The sequence below is a fragment of the Alosa pseudoharengus genome, unplaced genomic scaffold (genome assembly GCF_046254945.1).
Source record: "Alosa pseudoharengus isolate Yale_2024_CS ecotype anadromous, Long Island Sound unplaced genomic scaffold, YU_APseudo_1.1 YU_APseudo_1.1_scf_10, whole genome shotgun sequence".
Taxonomy (NCBI): Eukaryota; Metazoa; Chordata; class Actinopteri; order Clupeiformes; family Clupeidae; genus Alosa; species Alosa pseudoharengus.
The window spans coordinates 26,918,951-26,942,138 of NW_027468565.1; the positions used below are offsets into that span (position 1 = coordinate 26,918,951).

The window sequence follows — 23,188 nt, forward strand, 5'->3', positions numbered from 1 at the left end:
TTTGTACTGTATAAATGAAGTAAATTGTTATGGTATGGTGTTACAACATTAAATGTCCCATCAACAATTGATTTTGAGCAGACATGCAAGAGGTTCAACCAGGCGCTCAGGTGAAGTTATCAAGTCCTCAAGCGGTGCTCTTGGGGTAGGGAAAATCCAATAAAGCAATAGTAGGTCCCAGGCACTCAAATATATTAGAGTAAAAGGAATTCTTTAAAAAGCCTTTATTGAATCTGGCTTAGGTCATTTAAAATATTGAGCCAACATGTTTCGACCGAACATGGTCTTCTTCAGGGCAAAGTAGCAACATGAATGAGAATGCCACAGACTTATAAGTTAAGTCCCACCCACAATACAATCATTTCATTAACTCAATAAGATCTAATATAATCAATTAGCCTAATGAGTAAACAGGTCCGGAAGAAAACCACACACAGTAATCAAAATTACTCATTATTTCAGGAAATGGTACGCTTACCGAACCTGCGTCCAAGTTTGTTGACCATTTTATTAAGCCATATGTTGAAAAACTCCCTTCATTTATTGAAGATACTGTTGATGTTTTAAATAGTTTGTCTAATCTGGGTAATGTTGGCTCCCAATACCTAATCACCATGGATGTGGAGTCGTTATATACTAACATTGACCATGATGAGGGTCTCCATGCTTTGAAACACTTTATTTCTGATCGAGATAACACCAGGCCTCCCCCTCATTTCATTGTGTCATTGTGTGTCCACAATAATGTCTTTATATTTACTGACAAGTTGTACAAACAGAAAATTGGTGTTCCAATGGGTTGCTGTTTTTCACCCAATTATGCTTGCCTTTATTTGGGGTTATGGGAGAAATTACATGTGCTTAATCCTGTTAATCCTTTTCATCACTGCATAACATGGTATGGTAGGTATATTGATGATTTATTATTTATTTTCAAGGGTACCGAGACACAGGTGTTGGAGTTTCACCAATACCTGAATTCGATCAATAAGAATATCAAGTTGTCTATAGAGTACTTAAAAATTGCATCGATTTTTTAGACCTTACCATTTCCATAGATTTAGAAGGGAAGCTACATACCACTATATTCAGAAAGAAATCATCCAGGAATACGATACTTAGGGCAGATTATTTTTAATTTTTATTTTATTAATAATGTGCCTTTTGGCCAATTCCAGCGGTTACGCCGCATTTGCGATGAGGATGAGGACTTTAATAAACATGCAGACGACATGTCAGAACGTTTCATAAAAAGAGCCTACAAACCAGATATAGTAGCTCAAGCACGGTCCAGAGCTCAATCTTTGAACCGTCCTGACACCTTGATTAAGAGGGGACGGAAGAGGAACACACAATCTCACCCTATTTTTGTTATACAACATAGTACAGAGGCTAACTTGATAAAACGAATCATTCAGAATAACTGGGCCATTGTTAATTCTGACCCTACCCTCCAACAGGTCTTTCCTGAACCCCCCCTTGTTTCTTACAGTACAACCCTTCGTGATCAGTTAGTTCACAGTTTTCTTCCCCCTGAGAAGAAGGAGAGTTGGCTTAAGAGACCCATCGGTGTACACCGATGCATTAATTGCCCCCATTGTGGTAATGTCATTCCTTCAAAAACATTGTGGATTTCAAATCTAACAAAACCTACAAAATAAGAGATTTCATAAATTGTAACACCACATTTGTTATTTACCGTCTATCCTGTACATGTAAGGTGTTTTATGTAGGGCGCACAAAAAGGCGTCTATGTGATCGTTTGGCGGAACATACATAAGCTATCCGGACCAGCAACCCTGATTATCAGATGGCCCAACACTTTGCACAGGTTCATAATAAAGATGATTCTCTATTAAAAATAGAAGGGTTAGAACATGTAAGGCCTTTGGAGAGGGGCGGTGATAGGATCCGCAGACTCAACCAGCGCGAGACATTTTGGATCCATCAGCTGGATGCGTTAAGTTATCCTGGCTTGAAAGAGGACATAGAATTTAAGTGCTTTTTATGATGTCGTAATATGAAGTTTTGCTCTCTTTCATGATCTCATGTAGTTTTGTCTTGTCTAGGATTTTCCATTTCTGGGTGTTCTAATAATTGATAAGGTTTTTTTTCTTCTCTCTTTTTTCAGATAGTCTACGTTCTCGGTTTGTTTTTTGGTGTTGTTGTGTGTGTGTGTAGTTTTTGATTACTGTGTGTGGTTTTCTTGCGGACCTGTTTACTCATTAGGCTAATTGATTATATTAGATCTTATTGAGTTAATGAAATGATTGTATTGTGGGTGGGACTTAACTTATAAGTCTGTGGCATTCTCATTCATGTTGCTACTTTGCCCTGAAGAAGACCATGTTCGGTCGAAACATGTTGGCTCAATATTTTAAATGACCTAAGCCAGATTCAATAAAGGCTTTTTAAAGAATTCCTTCTCCTTTTATATATTTGAGTGCCTGGGACCTACTATTGATTTTGAGCAGAGTTGAATAGGCTACTGGGGGGGGGGGGGGTGCGTGTCCCCCTCAAATTATATTACGATTACGGCCTTGGTCTTCAGATGCACAGGGGGGTAAAGCTTTCATCTTTTGCCATGTTCAGAATGATATCACTGTAAGAAGCCTAGATGCATTTTAAGAACTATATGGCAAAAATCCGCCATAATTGTGAGCAACGTGTTCTAGTTAAAAAATATTTATTTCTTTATGAGATTTTCCTTCATTTTCATTGTGAGATTACAATAAATCACCAACAGATTATTTTTATACCGGTTTTAAGTCAACTTTAGCAGAGGTGCCAATAATTCTGGAGGGTACTGTAGCCTATATACACAGTAGGCTATAGGATTAAAACTGGCTCATGTTTCCATATGATCCACGTAAGCAGAGAGTCGCAAGGGGGAAAAAACAGCCACATAGCGGCCTGTGGACCACTCAACAATTTCTCATATAAAACTGAAGACTCTCTGGTGGGGAAAATTCAGTTCAGCAAATGCATTAGCTTAGCGGTTACTAAGCTACTCCACCAAGTTAATGTTTCAGCTAAAATGATTACAGCCCAAGATGGCCTGTGGAGTGCCCAGAGGAAGCCTCTGTCCAGGCAGCTTCCTAACGGTCACTCCCTGCTGTGGTACTGGCTGATGACGGGAAGTGCATCTTGCCTTCTCTGATAGCATTACTTTAAATGTCTTAAGGAGACAAATCTAATTGTAGCCAATTGAAGTCTAACAGCAAATTAGCTGTTTAAAAGAGCACACATCCCTAAAGCCTAAAGCAGTTTGATGAAGTACTAGGGCTTGGCCACGCTTGCTGTCTGAATCGGTGGAACAGATTTTAAATCAGGGCGGATAAACAAAACACTCCTCTGGCCCGTTAACAACAGGAAACATTGGAGATCCTCCTTGCAAATTACAGCCAATTCACTTTGAAGAGCTGACTGTTGTTCTTTGCTGCTACTAAAAGCGATGTATTCCCCCTCCCAGTTGTGTTCTGACAAGAAGCAGAAGAAAGCACATGTCAGAAAAGGCAAGCAGAGAACAACATGATGGATGCAAAGGGCCTAAAACATCCAAAGTAGAACCCTCCTGCTGAGCCTGTGCAGACATACAGAAGTGTGTGTATATGTTGGCATGGGGCTGAGGGAGCAGAAACAGTGTGTGTGTGTGTGTGTGTGTGTGTATGTTGGCATGAGGCTGAGAGAGCAGAAACAGTGTGTTTGTGTGTACTGTATGTTAGCATGAGGCTGTGAGAGCAGTGTGTGTGTATTAGCATGGGGCTATGACAGCAGAAACAGTGTGTGTGTGTGTGTGTATGTTAGCATGAGACTGTGAGAGCAGAAACAGTGTGTGTGTGTGTGTATTAGCATGGAGCTATGACAGCAGAAACAGTGTGTGTGTGTGTGTATTAGCATGGGGCTATGACAGCAGAAACAGTGTGTGTGTGTGTGTATTAGCATGGAGCTATGACAGCAGAAACAGTGTGTGTGTGTGTGTGTGTATTATGGCATGGGGCTAAGAGAGCAGATTTCTGTATTTCTTGGATTTCTGTTACCCATTACCTGCTCAGGTGAATGGGGTCACAGTACGGACGCTACAAAAGTCAGATGCACTGGCCTGACCGATGAGGTGCAATGCCAGGAGGTCAATGATTAATGCAGATCATTAACCTCCTGACATTGCAGTGTGTGTATGTTAGCATGAGACTGTGAGAGCAGAAACAGTGTGTGTGTGTGTGTGTGTATTATGGCATGGGGCTAAGAGAGCAGATTTCTGTATTTCTTGGATTTCTGTTACCCATTACCTGCTCAGGTAAATGGGGTCACAGCCGTGCGGACGCTACAAAAGTCAGATGCACTGGCCTGACTGATGAGGTGCAATGCAGGAGGTCAATGATTAATGCAGATGCATGTTTTACCACTGTTTACGTGCTATATTAGCACATTAGCATAACCCCTCCCTCCATGCCATAGCCGAAGTGTGGCCACACTTATACCTTTTCTTAAAATAGTTATATATATATAGATATATATAGACTCTATTCTTGCACTGTTGGACTTACTCATTTGCACTATCAACATGACACTCACTCACACAGAGCACCTTACCTTACCTTATTATGCACAGAGAATCACAGGCTCAGTCCCTGCCTCAGTCATTGCAAGCGCCTCTTGATTAATCACCACTATGTGGATACTGTTTTAGAATTGATTTAGATTAAGTGTTAGTTAGTATAATTTGTATTTTAGTATATTCTTTATCTTCTACTGTCCTTATTGCTTAGTTGTGTTTTTATATTATATACTTTTAATTACTTTTTCTGCTGTTAGTGAATGTGTTGTCTGTATGCTACTGAGACCTTGAATTTCCCCTGGGGATCAATAATGTGTGTGTGTGTGTGTGTGTGTGTGTATCTATCTATATTGGACCCCACTGTCCAGGCACAGAGGCAACTCTGATTAAAAGGATGTTAATACACCATCTGCAGAAAAACATGCTGTCTCTTCCTCTCTCTCTCTCTCACTCTGTTATACCTTTTAATAGGGGAGTCACATTTACTTGAACTTGCCTCAAAGTACACTAACAAAACAAACTCAGACAAATGTTCAGGGTAACTGATCATTGAGTGCTTATGAAGAGAATCTGCAGACACCTTCCCCTGCAGTCATTGTTTTGACTGCCTTGCCTGGTTGCTCCCGCAGACTGGATGTATCGTTATTTGCGTTCCGCTGCTGCACTCTCATTAGCTGTGATACCAGCTTGTGCACATGTGAGAAAGATGAAAAACAAATCAAAGTGCGCCCAGTGAGGAAGAGGAACACGTTTGATGTGTTTTCTCTGTTTTACCTGGTGGTGAGCTGGCCGCGTTGGCGGGTGGCGTGTGAAATGAAGCCTGATGGGTTTATTGGAGTGCTCACCCAGGAAGATCACAGGTACCCTGCGCCTGCCGCTGTACGCAATTTCATGGTCTGTCATGAAAGCTTAGCCAGAGTGACAGGCCGAGACCGTGTGGAGTGCCCAGCTGTGCGGCTCCTCCGAACCCTCCTGTGTGCGTCCACGCATCACTTCCCTGACATATCGTCTCCTCACAGTCCACTGGGAAGTGGTGCCTTTTCAAAATCATTTGCCTGAAAAAAGACCCAGATGGGTCGAAACGTCGCTGTGTTTAATTAAAAAAGTTGGGAGCTACTCCGGTGTGCAGACATTCTTTCTCTTGTTTTAAATATTAACCGGAGTCAAATTCCTTGTTTGTTTATGCAAACCTGGCCAATAAAGCTGATTCTGATTTTCAAAATCACACACACTGCTACAGCAACCGTGCAACCTGTGGGCACGTCTCCCTACAAAACCCAACTTTGTTTCCAATGCCTTTTTTAGTTATGTTCATGTGGTGTGATTGATTTGGGACAGATTATCTATTCCAGGAATAGACTTGATGATGTATCTAAATCGGACAGGGTCCGAGGTCACCACAGGTTCACTGAATCCGTGTTCCTAAAATGGGTATGGAGTCCTGCTGTGAGCCCATGTCTATGTGAAGGCAAAGTGTAGGCTACATCCAGAACAAAGCATAAGAGTTCTGAGTCTGAGTCACTCTCTTCTCCATGCAGATGATTCTGAAGGCCATTTCACCACAGGAGACAACAGCCTCAGCAAACTTGTTGCAGCCTCACAACAGGACGAAAAAACATGAGCAGAGCTGGCGTAAACACTAATGGTGGAGGATTTTAAAAAATCCTAAGAAAGAAGCCTAAAAAAGAAAGAAAGAAATAGAAAGAAACAAACAAACAAATAAAGAAAGAAAGAAAGAAAGAGTTAGTCTTTTTTCCTTGTCCTCCTGCCTTGTGTGTTCCCCAGCTCTACAAAGGCTGAACGCAGAGGCATCATCATTTGTGAATGTCACGTCCAACACGTGCTGTGCTCTTCTCCGCTGCTTTTAAACTCCCACTCCTCTTATCCATCTCTCCCTGCGGTGACGATCCCTCCTGTTCCGCTGTGCGAGGCCGACGCCCCCGGTCCCCACTGCCTCCCTGGGGGTCCTACGCTGACGCAGGAGAAACCACGAGCACAAAAGCCAGCGAGAAGGAGACACACACAGCACCTTCACCAATGCTCCAGCGTGGTGAGGCATGAGGCTGGACACAACAGATGGACAAAAGAAAGGGAAACCGCCATGACATTGCAACGACTGAGAGATCTGCCAATGTTACCTTTATTACTGCGAGTGACAAATCCATGCAGTACCTCCCTATCAGAAAAGCACTTATTAAAGTGTTATTAATGCCAGGTTTAGCTCTGTGACACATTTCTGGAGCACAACTGTGGTCTTAGAGGGATCACACACACACACACACACACACACTACAGGACTCTCTGTGTGTTTTAAGTGTGACTGGTAGCAGAACATATGTTAGCGTTAAGGTTATGACACTCCCAGATGTCATGGTGTGTGACGCAACAGCACCAGAGAAATGTGAATCACTGAACTGAATTACATCACACACGCAGTCACACACACATTGCTCATCAGCGCATTAATAAGATGCACTGCCTGCATTAATACCAACAGGGTGGTGGCATTCCAAAGTGTGAATGAAAGAAAAAAAAATCCATGAAGATCTAAACGTGGAGATGAGTAATACTAATCACTGAATTAATTTGCACAGCAATCCACAAGATTACACAAGAGAGTACAGTTCTGTCTTTTTCAATCACAGTCTGCCATTTCTAGTTGTGATTTTCCTTTGAGATTGCAGGCGAAGAGCAATAATATGACATTGTCAGAAGCACAATAAATGGACAGTCCAGTAGTCATTGTGTCTACCCTAGGTAGAGTAGGGAGTAGAGTTGACCAATGTTGTCCTTGAGAGTTAGGGCTGGGCTGAGAGTAAGGTCACAAGACCTGGTCCTGTATCAGCTCCAGCTAGTCTGAGGAGACATGAGGCAGTAGAGCTATTTAGGGAAGGAGCTGCTTTTCTATTCATGAATTATTATGGCGGGTGAAGGAGACAATGGGCCTGCAGTCCTTTTTAAAATAAAAAAAAACCCTTCTCCATTATAGCCAATTAATTCAACCACAGTAGTCCTACCTGTGCCCAGTCACTTGAGTGATATAAAAAAGGGTTGTCACGGCTTTCTGACAGCTCATTAAGCTTCTGTTCATACTGGTGTGTCTAAGTCTGTGAATAACTTAGCCGTAGAGACATTGTATCCTAGGGCTGGATGTTTTTAATTTATGTCAGGCTACTCATGTAGAAAAACTCGACAAAGGCCAATTCGCTTAAGCCACTGCCATTAAAACATTGGCCTGAATTCTACACCAGGGAAATGAGAATGTAATGAAATCTGACACAAATTAACTTCCCTTCAGACTTCACATCACTCCTGACTCAAACTGTCTCAGTATATCTGCAAGCCAGTGCAAGCATGTGTGTGTGTTTGTCTGTGTGTGTGATTTAGAGCAGGTGGCTCATCTTGCTGTGAAACACCAGTGATAGCTTCCAACCTGCCAATGAACCCCTGCCAATCTGTTCCCATGGTTCTCTACCATTCCACCTGGTTGCTAAGCACCCTGATCCGGCGACGGGTGCTGCTCAATAAAGAGCTTCACCTGCGTCAGCACGGAACCCCTCGTCAGGAGCACTGATTGCCTGGTGCCGGCCAGACTCACGTATCCAAGGCGTCGCCACGGCTCTGATTCAGGGGACTTTGCACTACCCGCTGGACGGTCTTTCAAAGACTAATGTGCTTTAAGGAGATCCTTTGTAAATACCACAGACAGTTTAGCTCTCCTTTATCACCAAGTCCAGTCTCTACTAAAGCACCTGCTATGCTCATATTTCTTTAACAGACTGCAAGACGGCTTTTACTGACTTACTTGACCCCTAATGTTGGAGAAAGACATTGGCTAGTTGAAAACCAAAAAGGTCATGTAAATAATGCCCAACAGTGCTTGTGGCATATCACTAAATTATTTAGAAATCTTAGAGTCCACTATTGAAGCCCCTTCCAATGCCTTTTGTTTCCTGCTCAATTGCCAATCCTGACTACAGCAGGATCTGTGTGTTGTGTCATCATTTTCCTTTTCCTGAATAACAAGGTTATGACCAAACTGAATAATAAATGCACTTTCAAAAGGCACTGCAGAAAGAAACATGGCACAGCCACACCTTCAGCATACCAATCAATCACATGTTTTAAAGGAATTATCCGGAGTAAAATGCACTTTAGATCAATTTACGGATGATTGGGAGTACATACGTTGAGTTGACATCAAAATCATGTCATGTTTTAAGAAAGTTCGATTTTACCGTTTTTAGTCAAAACTCGTTAGCCTGGAAGTGACCCGGGCATGTCATTTCGCCGCTACAAAACGCTATTTTTATACCTCTTCTACAATTCCAAACATTACACTTACGTGGTCGTGAGTAGAGGGTCCCTAAAGCCAAACCGAAGTATCCTGAGGTCTTTATGTGGTCGGATAGAGAGTCCAGAATGAATTTCATCAGGCCACCCTTAAAAATATTTTCGTTTGCCGTAACCCGACCGACCCTGTCAATTTAGAACCGACCCAAATATTAATTTTTTTCCCCTTTTAGTCCGACCGACTTGCCGGTTGTAAACTTGCGTTAATACCGACCGATTGTTTTTTTTTACTCTAAACAACCAATACAAATGCAATAAAATAATATTTCTTTTAGTAGGCCCAAGTATTGTGAATATAAATTGCCTACATGCAAACGTGGCTCACTTAAATAAAACCCTGTGGCGTCATCTCTACAACATTGGTTTTACGCATGTCACACTATAGCCTACGCTTCGTTTCATTCACACCAACTGATAATGCTTTTACTTGGCACGAAGTTCTGGAAGAACTGTGGCCAGATCTTTTCTCAACCCTTCTCCCCCACCCTAGTCTAACGGTGACCGTGTCGGAGTATTGAAATTGGTTGTGGTCTATTTAGCATTTCTCAAAATATGGGTCCGCAACATGGAGACTGCTGGTCCGCGGAGTCGTGGAGTGAAATTTGGCCCGGTGCTTCATTTGACAATTTGCTGCGCAGTTGATCAAGAAACCGCGGATCGACGAAAAAATAAAACAAACGTTTCTGCTATCGATGTCATTAAACATGGAGCCCTACAATCAAGTGGTGGTATGAGCATTCATTCAATGCGCGTCTGCGCGAGAGAAACTGAAACTAATCGATAACGTATCAAAGCTCCGCTTCAACCTGTTGGAAGGCTATTTATTTATTTAAAAAAACTTAATAGAACGACGTTGTTTTTTGGAACTTCCTTAGAAACAGAGCAGAGACTGAATAATACACTGTATAGCATTGAGTATTGTATAGTCAAATTTCAATATAACGTGGCCAAGAGCTATATTGTAGCCTTCTTTCTGGGTACATGTAGATGAGCCCTATGACCCCAAAGTCTGCCATGACCGGGCCTCAGGTCAAAGAAGTTTGAGAAAGGCTGGTCTATATAACCTGCATCAGAATGAGGTTTGCAATGGTGCGCCTGAAGGCACGGGTTGAAGACCCAGTCAGTTACGTCACGATATGCACATTTGTGTAAATTCATTCCTATGTAATCACCATGACCAAAATTGTACTTTTTTTTTTTACTTTGAATCTTGAAAAAAAAAATATTGACCTACCTACCGACCCATTTTTTATTTTTTCTGGCTGTTACTGCAAACAAAAATATTTTTAAGGATGGCCTCAAGCCAGTACCTTTCCGGAAATGTTGCTGCTGCAGCTGCCATCTTTAGGGGAAAGTCCGTAGGAGTCGATTGCCGAGTGTGGAGTAACACGCTCTGGAAATTCACAATTTCGTCGCCGTTTAAAAAAAAAAAAAAAAACATAGTCCAGTATTTCTTTCAAAATTGAAATGAAGTTGTATGCAACAGCAAACCCTAGCTCAGTGGTTTTCAAAGTGGGGGCCAGGGCCCCCTGGGGGGCCGCGAGGGGGTGCCAGGGGGGCCTCAGCAAGTTGGAAGGAAAAATAAAAGCAACAAATAAATACATTTGAAACATTTAAAATGTTTGAAATATTTGAAACATTTGAAACATTTAAGGGTTGTTATACAATGTCATTATAATAATTTGTTGCATATCTGAACATTATATTTTCCATCATAATGACTGGGAGTAATAGTAGCGTGATAGCTCTCATATAGCAGAAAACCCCAAATGCTCCATCGTGAAGTGCTTGTAGCTAAAATTAGGATTAAGGAGAGTGGATTAGGATTATTTTAATGTATTTTTTACATTTGCCGTAGTATTGTCGATGGGTTTAATAACACATCAAGGGGGTCCTTGGCCAGAACCTAGTGGTATTTGGGGGGCCTTGTCGTGGAAAAGTTTGGGAACCCCTGCCCTAGCTTACTAACAGGTTGGAATTTTGAAATGTCACGTGACGTGATGTCTCGCGTGAGGTAGCCTCCTGTTGACGGCAATCGACTCCTACGGACTTTCCCCTAAAGATGGCAGCTGCAGCAGCAACTGTGCAACTGTGAATGTACAACATTCTAAACCTAATAGTAAGCCTATCTTCACAGGTATGCCAGGATACTGAGGAAAAGCAGTAAGTCAAAAAGACTGCCAAGTAGAACCTCATTTGAACTGACTTAATACATGCAAGTGTTCCAGAGGTCTTGCTATGTCAGCATACGACCACCTAAGAGTATGGTGGTGCACAATGTTTGTCACTTTTTGAGTGAGTTAACTACTGAATGCCTAATTCCTAAAAGTGCCTTTAAAATGGGAAAGTGATCACACTTGGCTGATGTCTCTGCCCAGAACTTGCAGAAGGCCACTGTGGGTTTTCATAATACCATTCTTAACATTTTCCCCTCCGCTATTGCGTCTTTAATTCCACTTCATCTAAAAGGAACACTGGTCTTTCCAGCATCCAGAGTCACACAAAGAGCCATTGATACTCCAGCAAAAGAAGGATCATGGCATACACAGTACAGTACTGCATTATCTGGGAAAAATAGAGAAAATGGGACATTTTTATGACAGATATTGCGAGTGTGATTTGATTTGTGATATCATTTTTGAAAGTCAAACTTCAGTTCAATATTCCAAAATCCACTTCAAGTTGGGCTATTTCTGATCGTTGAACGTGTGTAGTGCACGAGAAACACAGCACTCCTGCAAGGTGGGCTTCATGGTCCGTCACACAAGGAGGATGACTTGAATATAGAAATCCTAGAAGTAACAAGATTAACCACTGGCACTGAGTTACGAGCTGTACAATTAATGGCTTTTGCCATTTGTTAATTGCATTAGTTCAAATTCCCATTTTGATAAAAAAAAAGATTAATTATGCGGCCCTCTACAGAATAGTGCAGACCACATAACTGCAGCAATCTGCAGCCACCAGAAAGCAGCCCTAACTGTCACAGTGGCAATTTAATGATTGCAGCTCTTTTCCTTGCTATAACAGGGCAGGCTCCAAAAGCATTCTATCAATCTGGTGCCCATTAACACTGCAAGAATGTTGAGAGTAGTTAACATGGTTACAAGGCTAATGGTTCCTTTCAGCTGTAACAAACCGACAAACAAATTATCAAACCTGTGTGCTTCCCAGAGACTAAACATATGTTTTAGTTTTAGAAGACCATGTTTAGCTGTTTTTAAAGACATTTGACCACTACAGGAAAACAAAGAGAAGAATGCCCTTAAAAAAGCAACTTCTAGTTTGAAATTACAACCTGGAAATAAGGGAACCTGAGACGGTTAGGAGAGGAGAAAGAGCCATCAGTATCTCAGCATGCAGTCGTCTGTTATATGCAAACCCTCTGATATAGGCAGATCATCCCCTCCCACTGGAGCTGAGAAATTAGATTCCGCTTGACAGCATCTAGACAGCCGATCTATTCCCTTCCTTCTGTATTGCCATTACACCCAGGTATAAATGCAAAGCTCACCCACACAAATACACACACACACACACCTCACAAAAGGATTATTCTAGAGAATCCTAAGCAATCCATTCTTCTCCATGATGGAAATGGGCACAGGGAGTTCCCCTCCCCTCCTGACTAAGTTAAAACTGCAATTGCATAACCACTCCAGGGATTTCAATCACCCAGTCAGCAGGGGCCCCAGTAGTACCCCCAGTAGTTAGCATACATTTGCCTTCATTTACATACATCTGGTAGCCTGGCTAACGTCAGACCTCATCTCATTGAGATGGGGTCTGGGAACTAGACATTCATTTTCTCGTTTTTGAAACCTGGTTTACGAATGCCCAGAGCCGTTTATTGGGTGCTACGAATGTCTATCAAATGCGTCTGTACGTAGCTCATAACGGCTTCGGTTTGTCGTCATCATCTTGCTGCCCTCCCTCCGTTTTGTGATTGGTTCCTTCGTTGAGGTGAAAACGAAGTCCATAGAATCCAGGCTGCCTAGCAGCGTGAATAAAATTGCGCGCGAAAGGCAGCATGGGAAAAACCAGGCTATACATATGGCTGCATTTCACTTGATTGTGTCACCTAAGAAGAAAATATGACCTCCAACGTCAGGTGTAATCACAAAGACTAAATAACTTTTTGAATACCACTGAGATACATAGTAATATTAATCTCATAATATTTTCATAATATGTACAATGTTCAGTAATAACATCATAAACAAGTCAGCCAGATTTGGCACTTGTGTTGTTTGGTGGGTGTTGGATTTGATTGATTAAGATCCATATGGGGATGATGCCATAATGAATGTAAACCATGTTTGATAAATGGGAAATATATGGCAGTGTTCAGGTAGCCCTACTAGGACCATATGTGTAAGATGTCAGTAGACCACATGAAAGCAGAGAGACTATAGACCTCTGACCAAAAAAGAACCAAAACGGCCATCTTTGCCCATATAAGGAGTTCCGGTTGTTAATTGAAGCTAACTAACTATGGCAAGTTGCATTGCAAGTTAGCTCTGGGGTAGCAAAAATCTAAGTGTTCCGACTTCACATACCGGAGATCACAGTATCCACTTGAAGGCAGAGGACAAAAGTGTGTTCATCCCCGCGAGAGTTTAACAGGTGCGATAATTCAAAATCCCCAAGGTCTATTTAACAAATTGGTGACCAACGTACTACACAGTCAGAACAGGATAAAGATTTGTTGAAGTCTGGAGTTTTGCATCAAAAAATATGACGTCACTCCTTATCTCCATGACAAAGGCAGGAAACCGGCCACATTGCGTGCATTTTCTTGGAAATAAGGAGGAAGACAATACCATTAGATGCGATTCATCCTGAGTGTTTTACTTTGTCCTTTGTAGTTCTGGTGTTATTTTGCCATATTCCTTTGGAAAATCGGCAACATAGCAAGGTTTACTTTGATGCTTCCCTACACTTTCCAAATGTCTGACACTATCCTATATAATAACACTACACTATAAACTAATACAAACCCCAGCACTCAGGCTCATAAATAACTGTATGAAAGTCATTGGGTTCAAAGTCATTGGGTTCAAAGTCAGTGGGTCAACTGACACATTCTGTCCAGTGCATACAAGGTTATGGCAGACACAAGCATATCAGTCAATTAATTTGATCCTAGGATATAACACCAAAATCCTATTAAACACACATGGGCAAGCTGTGACAAGGACAAATCAATACAGTAAGAATGCAAGAATGACAAACTTCCCACTGAATAACTCATTTGCACCATCAAACAAAAAGTGCCATAATTACTACCACGGGTACTACTACGGGTGCTCTTCCACTATAACATGTTAAAAATGTTAATCAAAAGTAAACTTTATTTCGATATATACACACAGCATTAAAGACATGATGACATTTGCCCACCGGCATACATTTAATGATAAAATGGCTCTAGGTATCCATGTTGTCAAATTATTGACTTAACATGCATGCCTTCAATTAGAAATGTCATTTGATTAGCAATGACAGTGTTAAAACTGTAATGAAAAATAGTTATACCTGTCTTATTTGCGTGACTATCGTGACGGGGTGGTTGGATTATGCTTGACGGACCCCCTCAGAGCAATCAAAAAGCAACAAACAAAACAGACCAAAGTAAAAGAATGTCATTTTTTCTTCTTAGTTTCTTGGGTGCTCTACAGGCAGACATTATAAAAAAAATGTCTTTGTGATTTCAGTATGCTATTTACAGATAAAACATGTTAATGTCACAAAGTCAAACCAAGGGACACAAAAAAACAATACAATATACACAACTCTGAATAAATGATTTGATTTGAATTTCTTTGATAGGAATATAACATTTTATCAGCCTGAAAGTGCTTGGAGTAGAGTTCTGTTTGAGAAAAGGATTATGCAGGATATCAGTGGGATCTGCAATAATTGAATGCGCTAAAGACCACTTCTTTTAGACAAAATATTATCGGATTGAGTGTGAAAAAGTAGTTGGCAGTTGTCACATCTATTTCCGTCAACAGACTGATATTGCTTCAATCTGTACTGTATTGTAGTTGGAGAGACTGACTGAACTCAGAGAGAACGCAGATTGGGCAGGTGTTGTTGATGCAAACAAACCGTGCGTTGTGCTCCACCAAGACCAGCATGAAAGGGGCGTCTGTACTCACACAGATGGAGAAACATGACACCATGTCATAAAGCAGCCGCATGCACAATGTGTTACTGTGAATGGCCCATCAACACAAGCAAGCCTCATTTGTGCCTAGTAACCTTCTTCTGTTATATTCATTCATGCAACTTTCACTTTTTGATCTCCAAATAAAGAGATTTTTTTGAAGTTAGTTTGATGTAGCTAAGTAATTAGTGAGAAATAAGGAGTAGGAAAACCACAAAAAGTACTGAGTGTGTTTTAAAACTGTGGGTGTGCCCCTAAGAAGGCTACAACCCTTGTACACTCTCCAGCCCTCCCCATGGCTACCACCAAACACAAATCTGAAAATCAGCATAAATATTCCACAAATGAACGAGCAACACATCATGACTTTAAAGTGAACAGCAGAGAAGGAGCTAGAGTTTACTCCAAATAGGGGTGAAGCAAACTCAAAAACCTTAAAAGACATAGCTCACCTTGGAATATCAAATGCCATGAAGCAAAGATTCATTTTTTAGATTTCCATTTGTCAAACTCGCATATAAAACCACCTTCACAGCTCAAAACACAAATCTTGAGTAAAATGGGCTTTGCATTCCTTTGCATTTCCACTCGGTGCAATCTCATTACTTACTGTAGGTGATTAAACAGGATTCCTCAGTCTTGAGGGAGAGAGGGGGTCAACGTCTTGGACTTGACCCCAGCCACTGGTGCTGCCGTCTCAAGCAAGAAGTTGTAACGACTCCCTCTCTGAAGCAGGCTGTGAGGAGGAAACACAAGAGTGCCCACACGTCAGACGCCAGGACAACACACAGAAATCTGACCAAGCCTGCTGGTGTTTAAGTCAGAGGCGCATCAGCAGTGGCCATGCATGACCAGCTGACCCTAAAGATCTAAAACCACCCAGCAAGATAGATGCAGGAAGTTGCATAAACAAGAGGCCCAAAGGAACATAAAACGTTAAGCTCTGAAGGCAAGAAGCACGTAAACACATGACAAGATAGACCTTTAAAGCAACACCAAAGAATTTTCCCTCTGTCGCACGCATGCTATTTGTTTATCCAGCACCGGCTTTGCAAATAACAATGTCCATAGACAAGGTAGAATATGTTGCACGATTTATGAAAGTACGATGTATTGCGACATCAGATGCAAGTCAAATTTGTAGTTTCTTATGTCTCATTCCATCGAACTACAGATCCGCTACCCAATCTGGCAAACTTACATAGTGCGGTTATAGCCGATAGAGGGCTGTGAAGCGAATGCAGAAGTGCCGTTCACCCTGTTACAAGTTGATGAACCACTGAAACGATTTTGGAAACATTATTTTAAGGTACAAAAAACTCTGGTGTTGCTTTAACCCTGAGACAGAAATTAGCCCATTCAGTCAAACACTGCAATTAGCAGTGCCTCACACCTACAGGTTAGTCTGGAAAGCCAGACCCAAATCTGAAGGATTAAGGGTCTGGCTACTAGTAATGAAAATGGCCCAACTCGAGGGGCGGAACCAAACATGCATTTGAAAATATCACTGCATGCAATTGAATAACTCACCGTGGTAAAGTTGGTTTTATATTGGACGTTGGATATTCGACACATTCGAAAAATCTATTTAGCACTGACTACGAAGGTCGAATTTGTGTCAAACCAACTTTAATGTGTTTAAACAAGGCCTGCCTATATTACACAAAGCTTCTTTTGTCCAAAAACCCATGTTTTGATTTTATGAATTTTTTAGGCTGATAAAAGATTTCAATCTATTATGCGGCTTCACCTTTTGACTTACCCATACTAAAACACATCTCCTGAACTCGGCTTACTGCCCTTTCTAGTACACAAAGCTTATTTTTCCCTAAAACCTACTGTTTGATTTTATACAATTTTTAATGTTAAATGTTTCAAATCTATTATGCGGCTTGCCCTTTTGACCTACCCATGTCAAAACACATCTGGTGAACTCGGATTACTGCTCTATAGAGTACACAAAGCTTCTTTTTCCCAAAAATCCATTCTTTGATTTTATAAATATTTTTAATGTAAAAAAAATGCTTTAAATGCTTTAAATCTATTATGCGGCTTGACCTTTTGACCTAACCATGTCAAAACACATCTGTTGCACTCAGCTAACTGCCCTTCATAGTGCACAACGCTTATTTTTTCCAGAAACTCACTCTTTGATTTTATATACATTTTTTACTATTCAAAAATGCTTTAAATCTATTATGCGGCTTCACCTTTTGACCTACCCATGTCAAAACACATCTGTTGCACTCGGCTAACTGCCCTACATAGTACACAAAGCTTATTTTTTTCCAAAAACTCACTCTTTGATTTTATATTAATTTTTTACTATTCAAAAATGCTTTAAATCTATTATGCGGCTTCCCCTTTCGACCTACCCATGTCAAAACACATCTGCTGCACTCAGCTAACTGCCCTACATAATACACAAAGCCTATTTTTTTCAAAAACTCTTTCTTTGATTTTATATAATTTTTTTACTATTGAAAAATGCTATAAATCTATTATGCGACTTCCCCTTTCGACCTACCCATGTCAAAATACATCTGCTACACTCAGCTAACTGCCCTACATAGTACACAAAACTTATTTTTTCCAAAAACTCACTCTTTGATTTTATATTAATATTTTACTATTCAAAAATGCTATAAATCTATTATGCGCCTTTACTTTTTGACCTACCCATGTCAAAACACAACTGCTGCACTCAGCTAACTGCCCTACATAGTACACAAAGCTTATTTCTTTCCAAAGCCCACTCTTTGATTTTATAGATGTTTTATTATCAAAAAATGCTATAAATCTATATTATACATTTATTGAAAATCTAAAAAAATCCAGTTGATTTACACAGCCAAATGGAACTTTGGATGGAAAACAAAATATAGTTAACTTAATAAATATAAATGATGTATGTCTACCTACAAAGAGGTAGCTTGTTTTTTTGCATTTTTGAATAGTAAAACAATTATATAAAATCAAAGAAAGAGTTTTAAAAAAAAATAAGCTTTGTGTACTATGTAGGGCAGTTACCTGAGTGCAGCAGATGTGTTTTGACATGGGTAGGTCAAAAGGTCGATTCGCATAATAGATTTATAGCATTTTATAAAGTAAAAAAATAATATAAAATCAAAGAGTGAGTTTTTGGAAAAAATAAGCTTTGTGTACTATGAAGGCCAGTTAGCTGAGTGCAACAGATGTGTTTTGACATGGGTAAGTCGAAAGGGGAAGCCACATAATAGATTTATAGCATTTTTGAATAGTAAAAAATTTATATAAAATCAAAGAGTGAGTTTTTGGAAAAAAGAAGCTTTGTGTATTATGTAGGACAGTTAGCTGAGTGCAACAGATGTGTTTTGACATGGGTAAGTCGAAAGGGGAAGCCGCATAATAGATTTATAGCATTTTTGAATAGTAAAAAATTTATATAAAATCAAAGAGTGAGTTTTTAGAAAAAATAAGCTTTGTGTACTATGTAGGGCAGTTAGCCGAGTGCAACAGATGTGTTTTGGCATGGGTAGGTCAAAAGGTGAAGGCACATAATAGATTTAAAGCATTTTTGAATAGTAAAAAAATAATATAAAATCAAAGAGTGCGTTTTTGAAAAAAAGAAGCTTTGTGTACTATGTAGGGCAGTTAGCCGAGTGCAGCAGATGTGTTTTGACATGGGTAGGTCAAAAGGTAAAGGCACATAATAGATTTATAGCATTTTTGAATAGTAAAAAAATAATATAAAATCAAAGAGTGCATTTTTGGAAAAAAGAAGCTTTGTGTACTATGTAGGGCAGTTAGCCGAGTGCAGCAGATGTGTTTTGACATGGGTAGGTCAAAAGGTCAAGCCGCATAATAGATTTATAGTATTTTTGAATAGTAAAAAATTTATATAAAATCAAAGAGTGAGTTTCTGGAAAAAAGAAGCGTTGTGCACTATGAAGGGCAGTTAGCTGAGTGTAACAGATGTGTTTTGACATGGTTAGGTCAAAAGGTCAAGCCGCATAATAGATTTAAAGCATTTAAAGCATTTTTTTTTACATTAAAAAATATTTATAAAATCAAAGAATGGATTTTTGGGAAAAAGAAGCTTTGTGTACTATATAGAGCAGTAATCCGAGTTCACCAGATGTGTTTTGACATGGGTAGGTCAAAAGGGCAAGCCGCATAATAGATTTGAAACATTTAACATTAAAAATGTTATAAAATCAAAGAGTAGGTTTTAGGGAAAAAGAAACTTTGTGTACTAGAAAGGGCAGTAAGCCGAGTTCAGGAGATGTGTTTTAGTATGGGTAAGTCAAAAGGTGAAGCCGCATAATAGATTGAAATCTTTTATCAGCCTAAAAAATTCATAAAATCAAAACATGGGTTTTTGGACAAAAGAAGCTTTGTGTAATATAGGCAGGCCTTGTTTAAACACATTAAAGTTGGTTTGACACAAACTCGACCCTCGTAGTCAGTGCTAAATAGATTTTTCGAATGTGTCGAATATCCAACGTCCAATATAAAACCAACTTTACCACGGTGAATAACTCTACGACCAATGTTTCTGGACTATGACTTAGCAGCGCTGTCGTCATCTGTTTATCTTGCCTCTAGCCTGCCTATATCAGATACACCGATGTGATTGGTGCAGCTCCGCTCCAAGGGCATGGGTAATAAGCATCACTACTCATCGCCAGAGTGACTCTCTGAGCAAATTCAGGGGCCGTTTATACGAGAACGATAGCGAAGGAAGACGACAAAACATTTTATCATAAGTGCCTTTCGTTTACACGGCGACCCCGCCATCGGGGCTTGAAGACGCAAAAATCTGAGAACTCCTTCCAGAGTGTAGAGTTTTGAAGACGATCCGGGTTGCATCTCCGTCTAAACGGCTAAACCAAAGATCCTTGATTACCTCTCTGGCTAAACTGTCAAATTAGAATGTCTGTGCGTGACGTACCGGGGTTCTATCACACCACCACCCAGCGGTCTGGAATGCATATCCAATCGAATATCACATACTCTTGCGTCTTCATATAAACAAAATTTCCCCCTGAGAATGCTCGTCTAAACCAAGGGGGCAGGCGAATTCCCGGAAGTAGAAGAATCGACGTAGGCTGGAGGGACCACCTCTCTGCTAACTCCCATAGAAGTCCATTCATTGTAGGATTTTTTTGAAATACCATAACTTCATATAACATATATCCTGTGCCGATATTGTAGCTTCTGTGTAATCCACATAAACACTACAAAGGCAAAACAGACTCCACTACCTCGTCCGTAACGTTGGTTACCCGTAAGAAGAACGGTTAGCTTGTTCGGTTGGAGGGAAGCTAGCTTTGACGTAATCTCTCTTTCGCGCCGTAGGGAGATAACCGTATTGTTTGGATAAGAAGCTCAGTCCACCTTACTGTCTGACGGTAACTCATAAGCAAAACCTAGCATACACGACCGTATGTTAAGGTAAAGCATTACACAGAGGGAACCTAATAATAATAAAAAAGTAAACCTATTTTTTTTTTTTAAAAGGGCACTAATCATTTCAGAGGTTTTCGATGGATTGACCATAGGTCGGAAAAGTGGAAAGAAGATTAGCTTCAAGGCTATAACTTTGTTTTGTTTTAGCATGACTGTTTTTGAAGATGATCATGTGTGGTAGCTTCAACATTAACTCGACTTGGTGAGGATGATAATACATAAATAAATGTTTAACTTTGATGACTTTGAAGGCGAAGGAAGTGTGAGAAGAATTTCTGTGTATCTATCATATGAGTTACAAGATTCAGTTCGATGGCTAACGTCACGAAGTTATGTGTGAGTCTGCGCAGTACTGGGGGGACCAACTGAAAAATCGTTCTATTTGACTCAGTGCCCTCCCATTGAAAACGACGGAGTCTGTTCGTCCATTTCTTTTACTGTCTATGGTCTAAACGCGAATAAAAAAATGAAGACGAGACGCCACTTCTGCGTCTTCTCTTTTCATCGTCACCGTATAAACGTAGCCTCAAATTGTACTCTCGCGAGAACTCTATTTCCAGGGTACCTACTGGTGGTAAACAGGCCATAACCATGTCTACAAAAACACACAGGAATTAGCAGTGTCTTGCACCTACTGGTGGTAAACAGGCCATACCTATGTCTACAAAATCTCCACAGTTGAATGGAGAGTGAACAAAAACACGGGCAGTCTGTTGTGAGAAAAACACGGTCCCGTTTGACTGAATGACAGATGGTTAGCTTCATCACAAAACACTTACATAACAGAAGGATTTGTGGCATCCTCTGCCCTAAGCTGTGAGGCAGGTTGCAAACTAGGCTACTTCTACCAAAAGCATCATAAACCTTTTCAATAGCTCTGGGTGGGGGACGGGGTTTCAAGTTTGATATGCTTCTTATTGGGATTTTCATCAATACTTCAGTAGTCTATGTGACAATAACACACTTGAGGTGTTAAAATACAGAGGAGGATGCCTAGCTTGAAAACACCCTCATAACTCCACAGGTGCTGTTTTGAGATGAAGAGGCAAATCCTCACAAAAGTGGAAACTGTCGTCCATTTGGGAGAAGTTTGACCCTTGGAAAATGTTTTGGAAAAAATTGGACCAACAGCTCAGTTGTTTGTATCCTTTATATCCAAAGCTGTAGACGGAACACATTCTCATGGAATACAGCAGGAATATGGACTGATCTGTAAAGGACTCTAAAGGTTACAAGGATGCAGCAGAGTACAGAGTCATCTACTGTACTTGTCGTACTTCAGCCCCTAAACAAAGCACACGACCTTGGTCACATAAGTCGAGTCGTGCAGAACTGGGATCAATGGAAACTCAAGCTGCAAGGGCAGCAGGAAGATAGAGTCATTGTGTCCACAACAATGCCCATAAGGACAACACTTCGGGCAGCTGACTTTGGGTTCACTGTAAAGGCAGTATGAAGCAAACACACACATACACAAACCTCGTGTCACAATCTCCATCGAGCACTCCTCCCCCTGATGACCTGAATGCAAACTCAAGTGCTGCGGGCCTGCACCGCAACAATGCACTTTAACTGAATGAGGAAGTGAGGTTTGAACTGTAAGGCATAGATGTGGTTCAGCTGAGGGTAGAACATGTTCATCAAAGAAAAAAAGCAGCTACCTGTTTCTTCTGTCTTAAAGGTAGAGTATGCAATTCAGTTTTGGTTTTGTGAAAGGCTGTTGATGTTTGAGCTCAACAGTCAATCAAATCCCCTCCTCTCATCTCGGCTACTGAAGCTGCATGCTGATTGGCAGAAACTGTGTATGGCTATAGGTTGGAACCAATACATTTGCTTCCTGTTTCCCACTAACAGAGCCAGGAATCTGAATGAACAACAACAAAGTTCTTTTAGCACAAACAATGCACAGCCATGAGAACCACGAGGTGAATTTATTGAATTTGACAAAAAAAGTCTATGGGATTAGAATAATCATCTACCTTCAGTCAAATTATTTGATCTTGCAGACAGATTTAGTGAATGAAGCTAATAGGCCCACCACACTGTGACTTTGTGCTTAGACAGGTGTACAGCGAGTCTGGCAATATTGGCAAGTCATTGCAATTACAGACACAGCATGTGCTAAACTCTAGATATTCCTAAAAGACAAACACTTTATGATTATGGTCCATGGCAGACACTGGCTATTTTGTCCAAAGCGACAATAATAACAATAAACATTATAAATAAAAAAGCAATCTTTAGACATTAGCCTCTAATACTGATGAGCTATAAAGGTCACTTGGCAAAAAAAAACATGCAGAATCCTACATTCTCCACAAAGTAATTTAAGAGAAAAACCCACAACTGTCACTTGTGCCAATCAGGCAACAGAAATTCATTTTCTACTGAACTGGGATTAACAAATGAAATTGCACAGCGGTTAAGTTGAGGACAGAAAGCAGGTCACCATCTGCCCGCACGACTCACAAATCCGAGCTCTCTCTAGAACTCCAGGACATCCGAGGACCCTGCTGGCCTTTGAGTCATTGCTACAAAATCTATACTGGATGGCCGTCCAAACTGCTGATGCATAAGGGCCGTTTTAGCGGTTGTGCTGCACCTAATGTAATGTATAGGGAATTATCAAGCTCATCTATTCGTCAGGGATTCCA

At 40.6% G+C, this 23,188-nt stretch overlaps 1 protein-coding gene across 1 annotated transcript in view; it reads right to left on the bottom strand.

The window, feature by feature from the left end:
* Positions 1-23,188, bottom strand: part of LOC143104937 (tumor protein p53-inducible protein 11-like) — a 58,167-nt gene that overhangs the window by 31,702 nt on the left and 3,277 nt on the right. Inside the window, exon 2 of the mRNA XM_076269279.1 lies at positions 15,694-15,819. The gene's annotated coding sequence lies outside the window, so the exon portion shown is untranslated. The remainder of the gene's footprint in view (positions 1-15,693; positions 15,820-23,188) is intronic.